This window comes from Photinus pyralis, unplaced genomic scaffold (assembly GCF_008802855.1).
Source record: "Photinus pyralis isolate 1611_PpyrPB1 unplaced genomic scaffold, Ppyr1.3 Ppyr1.4_LG1, whole genome shotgun sequence".
NCBI lineage: Eukaryota > Metazoa > Arthropoda > Insecta > Coleoptera > Lampyridae > Photinus > Photinus pyralis.
In genome coordinates, this window is record NW_022170249.1 from 52,609,992 (window position 1) to 52,615,991 (window position 6,000).

Here is a 6,000-nt window from a genome sequence, read left to right on the forward strand (position 1 = left end):
ATCTACAAATAACCTAACGTCCCAAGCTGTTTGGTGCCACACCCTTCATTTTCAGTTTTTTAAAGAAGTCTATATAAAATATGTAGGTATAAAAAAACCTCGCATTGTTCAGTGTTCAACAACGACAATTTCTCAGTTTCAGTTTTGGCGTGGTAAGAACATGCTACTAAGCAGACTGATTTGATAATTTTTTTGAATGTGTGAGTAATATTTTTGTTTTTTTTTGTGGAAACAACACCTATACAAAGTGATTTTTCTACTCAGCCTGTTTGTACACTCGGGGTTGTTTTAGCCTCCTGTAGAACAGGTTCATCCTCATCGGGAGAATTTTCTTTACGATTTCTCCACGTGCAGAGTCTACATGCTATAATAGAAATCCATGAAAATAATTGGATCATTTTGAGTGGTCGTGAGGAGTTTGTGTAGTATTCCCTATTTTATTTGTTGTTTATGAATGTATTAGGCATGGAAATATGATGATTTTTAAAATTGTTCACGATTTCTAACACAATCCTTATAATATGTACAGGAAAGCATAAAAATTTTAAGACAAAGAAGTTTTTACAATTTTGTTGGAACCTATAGTGTTTCGTAGGTAGTAATTCACGTGCCTTTCCATAGGAGATTCTTTACAAATGGACTTCATCCTCAAGCAAGTATTGGATAACTTAAGGTGCTGTATATTACAGTATCGTGTCCTTCAATGGTAATAAGTATATTTGAAGTACGAGCTTTTATACCTTTTTATAATGATATCGTAGTTCGCTGTTTGGACCAAGTGGTAATAGGTGGTCGCTTTAATACTAGTAGACTATGTGGACATGTAGAAATAAAAGTGGAAGGTAACGAACTAAAACTAATCCTTCGCTACCTTCCTAAGCATGAATATTTCATGTGACGAAATGCTTTCGTTTCCGCTAGAATCTTGGACATACTTTTTGCTCTAACCGGAATATAAACTGATGAATAACCTCCTATAGGACTTCTTCTTGAAGAACACGGATAATTTGTTACATCAATAATAAATTTTCATACCATTTCTATCGTAAATGTCTTTATGCTACGTAGCAACATGCACATCGGCATGAATTTTTGGTCGACATCAAGTCGATTACTCGAAATTGTGCAAATGTAGGTTTGTTTACGATGACATTTTCATAACAACGATAAAACACGTTAAATTTCCTTAAAAATGGTGTTTTTTACATAAAATAGTAATGTCCCAGATTTTTTGACAGTTCCCGTGACAGTTGTATAGATGGCGCCATTTGAAAAAAATACATCTTCTGTATCGGCGCATGCCCAATATAACCGTTCAAATAATACCACATTTCAACCGCGTAGGTTCATTTGAACGTTGCGGCGGTTCCTATTTTCTTAGGAAGTAGTGCTTTTTAGCGCAACTTCCATTGGGGAGTATTCCCTGACGTGTACCACGGCGTACTGCGTTGAGGGGTGTACACGTAGTGTATAATACTTCCCTAACAACAACATAGTTCCCTTTCAGCTCATTTTTCGGATAGGGTGTTTTGTTTAGGTCATTTCCGCTGATAGTTCCGCTTTCTCCGCTCGTTCGAGGAAAGATAGTGTTTGGATGTTAGTTAGTTAGCTTAGGTTAGGGGGCTAATAAACCAATAAACCGAATGCTCCATTCTAAAAAACAGTTTTCATCAATCTGACAATAGAATCACATTTATACATACCTAGTCTAAGAATTTTAGCATTACGGGGGAACTCAGAGCCGCCCCCTTCAACTTCTTCGGTGGCCCCATACCGATGTCGAACTGAAGGTAACCTGAAATCCTATTAACAAAAGATTTTTTAATTTCATTGTAGTACATTTGCTAGGAATTTGTCACTTTACAAGATAAATTAAACGATAAAAGAGGGTAAAATGATCCCACGAAGATCCCAATTCCACGAGGTGGAAGAATGTCTTCGAAATCTAAAAAAATACGTGCGCCATAACTTGATCGTTTACCATAATTCACTTACCAATAAAATAAACAATTAAAAACAATATAAATGGACCGATGAACGTAAATGAAAAATTTACTAAACTTCACCCAAGACGAAACGTGATCGCAATGGAACCTGGAAATAACGTGGCGCCACCGTCGTAGAATGAACTACATTCGCGACGGGGATCTAAATATCGACGTGACTCCCTAATTTTTATTAAATATAACCTCTCGGCACGGGATTAATGCGATTTCGATTTTCTTCGGAGAGGTCAATTTAAATAGAGTACTAATTATGCTAAATTTTTCCCATTGTAAGTATATAACTATGAATTATAGTTTAAAAATTATAAAAGAAAATTGGCACAGACGAACTAACGTATTTTTTACAAAAAAATTTCCAGAACCTTTATTTTTCAATCGATTCGGACGGTGAAAGGTGCATCTGATAGCTAATAATTCGAGCTAAATATTCCCCATTGAACGTACCCGTCTGGCAAGTCTCTTAAAAAAATTATTACAGAGTATATAGTTCAATGATTTATATAAAACATGACAGTACTATGAAGTTAGGTTATAAAAAATTACTGATATTCAGTTTTTATTTGTAAATTTTTTTAAGTTGGAAGCAAATTTGATCAAAATGGCGGATAGCCGGTTACTTTCTGTGGTGCTATACAGTGCGAACAGTGCTTTACTATGCCGCTTCAATAAATAATGACGTTAGTAAATTATTTGCCGCAACAGGCGCGGGGCACCAATACTAATTTATAACCTTAAACTTCAAAACAAATTAAACATTTGACATATGATTATATTTAACCTAAATAAAGATTTAATCACCTTGTAAGTTTCCAAATGATGTGAAATTATACGAATAGGAAAAATTGCTACAACAATTGAAACAATTTTATTTCTTTTACAAATCGTTAATATTGAAGTAATTGGATAAATCACATGTTATAAACAACTGTTCGAAGATCTCGTCACCATAATTAAGACAGGGGTCCACTCTTTTCTTTGTTTTCGAAGCCGGCATGTAAGTGCCGTTGCATAATGCTTCAAACGGTAGCTTCTATATCTGCTCGTAATTCGGCAATGGTGTGTAAACGGTTTCGAATACGTTGACATCTAGTAAATTTGCATGCAATATTTTAGGACTTTGCAAGTCCAGACGATGAGTTCTTGTAACACGGTTACTTTAAAGGATAGAAGTACAATTTTCTCCAGGCAATAGTGTCACACGTTCCGTATGAGATATCCGTTAGTGGGACAAATTATCGCAGTTGCTTTTTTCGACTTTGTTCAAGACGAGCAAGAATATCTTTTACAAACGCCTTATTAGCAATCGCTAAGCGGCCAGGTGACTTCCCAGAAGCAAGACTTCCTGTATGTGAAACCGTTCAAGTAAACGACGAGCATTTCGGCGTATATTGTTGTAATCCTCGTCACGGTTGACATCCGTTTATCGAAACTCCTGTATACACAAACGTATCGAGTACTACTCCCAAACTTCACTTTCATCTTTAGTTCCATTACGGAAACAGAACTGCAAACGCATCTTATTCTCTTCTAAGAAGTAAAAGGCTTGTCGAAGTAAACCTATTGCCTATTACACGCCACAACTAAAAAAACGTTTGTTTGTAATTTACAAGTAATTTACCCACCTTGTAAATATTCGAAAGAAACTGGTAGTCTTGAAAAAAGTCGTGTTGAAAGGAACGATAGTAATAAGAATTAGAAATTATAGTTTGTGAAATTATAGGTTATATTTTGTATTGGATAAATATAGAAAGTACCGCAATCCATTTGGCTCGTGTGTTAAAGAGAGAAAGCATAATTTTTGCCCAAAAAAATTCTAGTAACTTTAATGTTGGGGATTGTATCACCTGTTTAGAGATGGGATTATATTTATATAAAACATGACAGTACTATGAAGTTAGGCTATAAAAAATTACTGATATTCAGTTTTTATTTTTAAATTTTTTTAAGTTGGCAGCAAATTTTCACTAAAATGGCGGATGATTGTGTTACTTTCTATATCTAGTGACTTTAGTATATAGGTGCACATACACGATACCTGGTTGCGGCAAATAATTACTATTGTCATATTTTATAAGAGCGGTGCAGCATATATTGATCTCTCAGTATGCGCACGTGTGTAAATATACGAGATATCGCGTTTTAAGTGTTTTCAATGGTGTCAAATTACATATCGTTATATTTCCTTTATTTATAGTCCGATCTCGATAAATATTCAGTATTCAGAGGTTGGAGAAATTGAGGCACCCGTTTCCATCCTTTCGGCACTTCTATCTCCATTCCGAAATTCTGACCATCCCATCGGTTAGATTACATCGAGAGCTTTCCAAAGATACCTATAAAGACCCGTCTACGACGCACCGTTCTCGAGATATCGCGTTTTAAGTGTTTTCGGTGGTGTCAAATTACAAATTGCTATATCTCCGTTATTTACCGACCGATCTCGCTGAAATTTGGTATCGAGAGGTTTGGGGACCAGGGCCATTCGATTCCGTCATTTCCGAGCTGGTATCTCAGTTTCCAAATTTCGACCCTCCCATCGGTTAGATTAGGTCGAGAACTTTCTAAAGACACCCAGGAACCCCTATCTACGACGTTCCGTTTTCGAGATATCGCGATTTAAGTTTTTAATAAAAAATCCAAAAAACGGTTATTGCGTAGATCGTCTAGAAATGTCGCGAAACGCGTGATTCCGAAGTATCGAGGTCGCAGGTCGAAAGACGACAGAGATGCGTCGATATCTCGAAAAGGGGAGGGGATAGGAAAAAATTGAAAATCCCATTTCGAGCCCCCGGCCGGACGCAGCTACGGTTTAAATTTGGTCCAGATCGGCCGGTAAATAAGGGAGATATTAAGAGATGCGCGGCCCTTTAAAACGCATCCATGCGCGTGGACTTAGAAAAAAAAGGCACACCCCCGCCCCCCGAGCGACACGGGCCCCCCCCTTCGGCCACAGGCTGACGCCCGGCGCCTACTGAAGACGCGGTCGAAATTTTTCCCGGTTTATACGTACAACTTCGGAGATCGATCGCGTACGAGTAGATACGAGATTGTATATATATAAATTGAGTATATATATATACTCGTTTGTGACAAAATTTTTTTTATCGACGTTTCGCGACCCGTTTGTTGTCGATGAGGGAAGGACACAATTTGGACTGTTGGCGACGGCGGCGTCGGGTGACGTCAACAGGCGTCGCCAAAATGCGAATCTCGGTAACGGAAAGTCGTACGAAGGCGTGTTAGGTATCGTTGGAAAGGTCTCGGCGGCGCGATTACGATAGAATAGGTTGAGCGCGTCTTCCCATCATATTTGACTTGGATGGTTCGGCCCATAGTTTTTGAATGGGACCCCGTACGTCTCACGCGGGACGGTCGGGACTATCGATCGATCGCGTTTCGAGGGGGGGAAGTAGGGCTACTTTTCGAGCAATTTCGCTCTCTTTCCGCTCCCGTTTTCTCGTGCGCGTCCTCCCCCGCGGGGGGGTGTCGCGACTTTCGCGATCGAGTACCTCGAAAGCCTCGACCCTCCTACCCCCCCTATCCGCGAGCTCGATTTTTCCAGTTCGACGGGCGACCCTCGGCGAATTTTTCTTCGGAGGTGCGATTTTGGGGGGTGACAGCGGGGGGGTGAAGGGAGATTTTGCGGAGGTAGCGGGGCATCGTAAAAATCGCGCATTCGGAATTCGAGGCTCGTGTAAAAATTTCGCGAAATTCTACTCGGCCGATTTTAAATTATTTTCGAAAACGTCGGGAACACGTTGTTATCTTCTTTTAATTATAATAAAGATCACAACTTATCATTTATTTTCCAGTGCACACGTGCAACTGTACACCAAACTCCCTTACGTCGATTATGATTTAAAACAGCCATTACGTCGATTATGATTTAAAACAGCCTTACCTACTATTTGTGGGGTAAACAGTAATCGCAAAATAAACAATAGATAAGTATTTTTCGAAGTGTCGTGGTTTAATAAATGACGATTTAAATTTT

General features: G+C 38.6%; 1 long non-coding RNA gene across 1 annotated transcript; it reads right to left on the reverse strand.

Annotated features, from left to right (window-relative positions):
* Positions 1 to 184: 184 nt before the first annotated feature.
* On the reverse strand, positions 185 to 2,386 carry LOC116165388. The gene is made up of 4 exons (XR_004144143.1): positions 1,996 to 2,386; positions 1,865 to 1,945; positions 1,704 to 1,803; positions 185 to 1,653 (listed from the first exon to the last, which is right to left on the reverse strand). It is a non-coding gene; the product is annotated as an uncharacterized LOC116165388 (long non-coding RNA).
* Between the last annotated feature and the right edge of the window lie 3,614 nt (positions 2,387 to 6,000).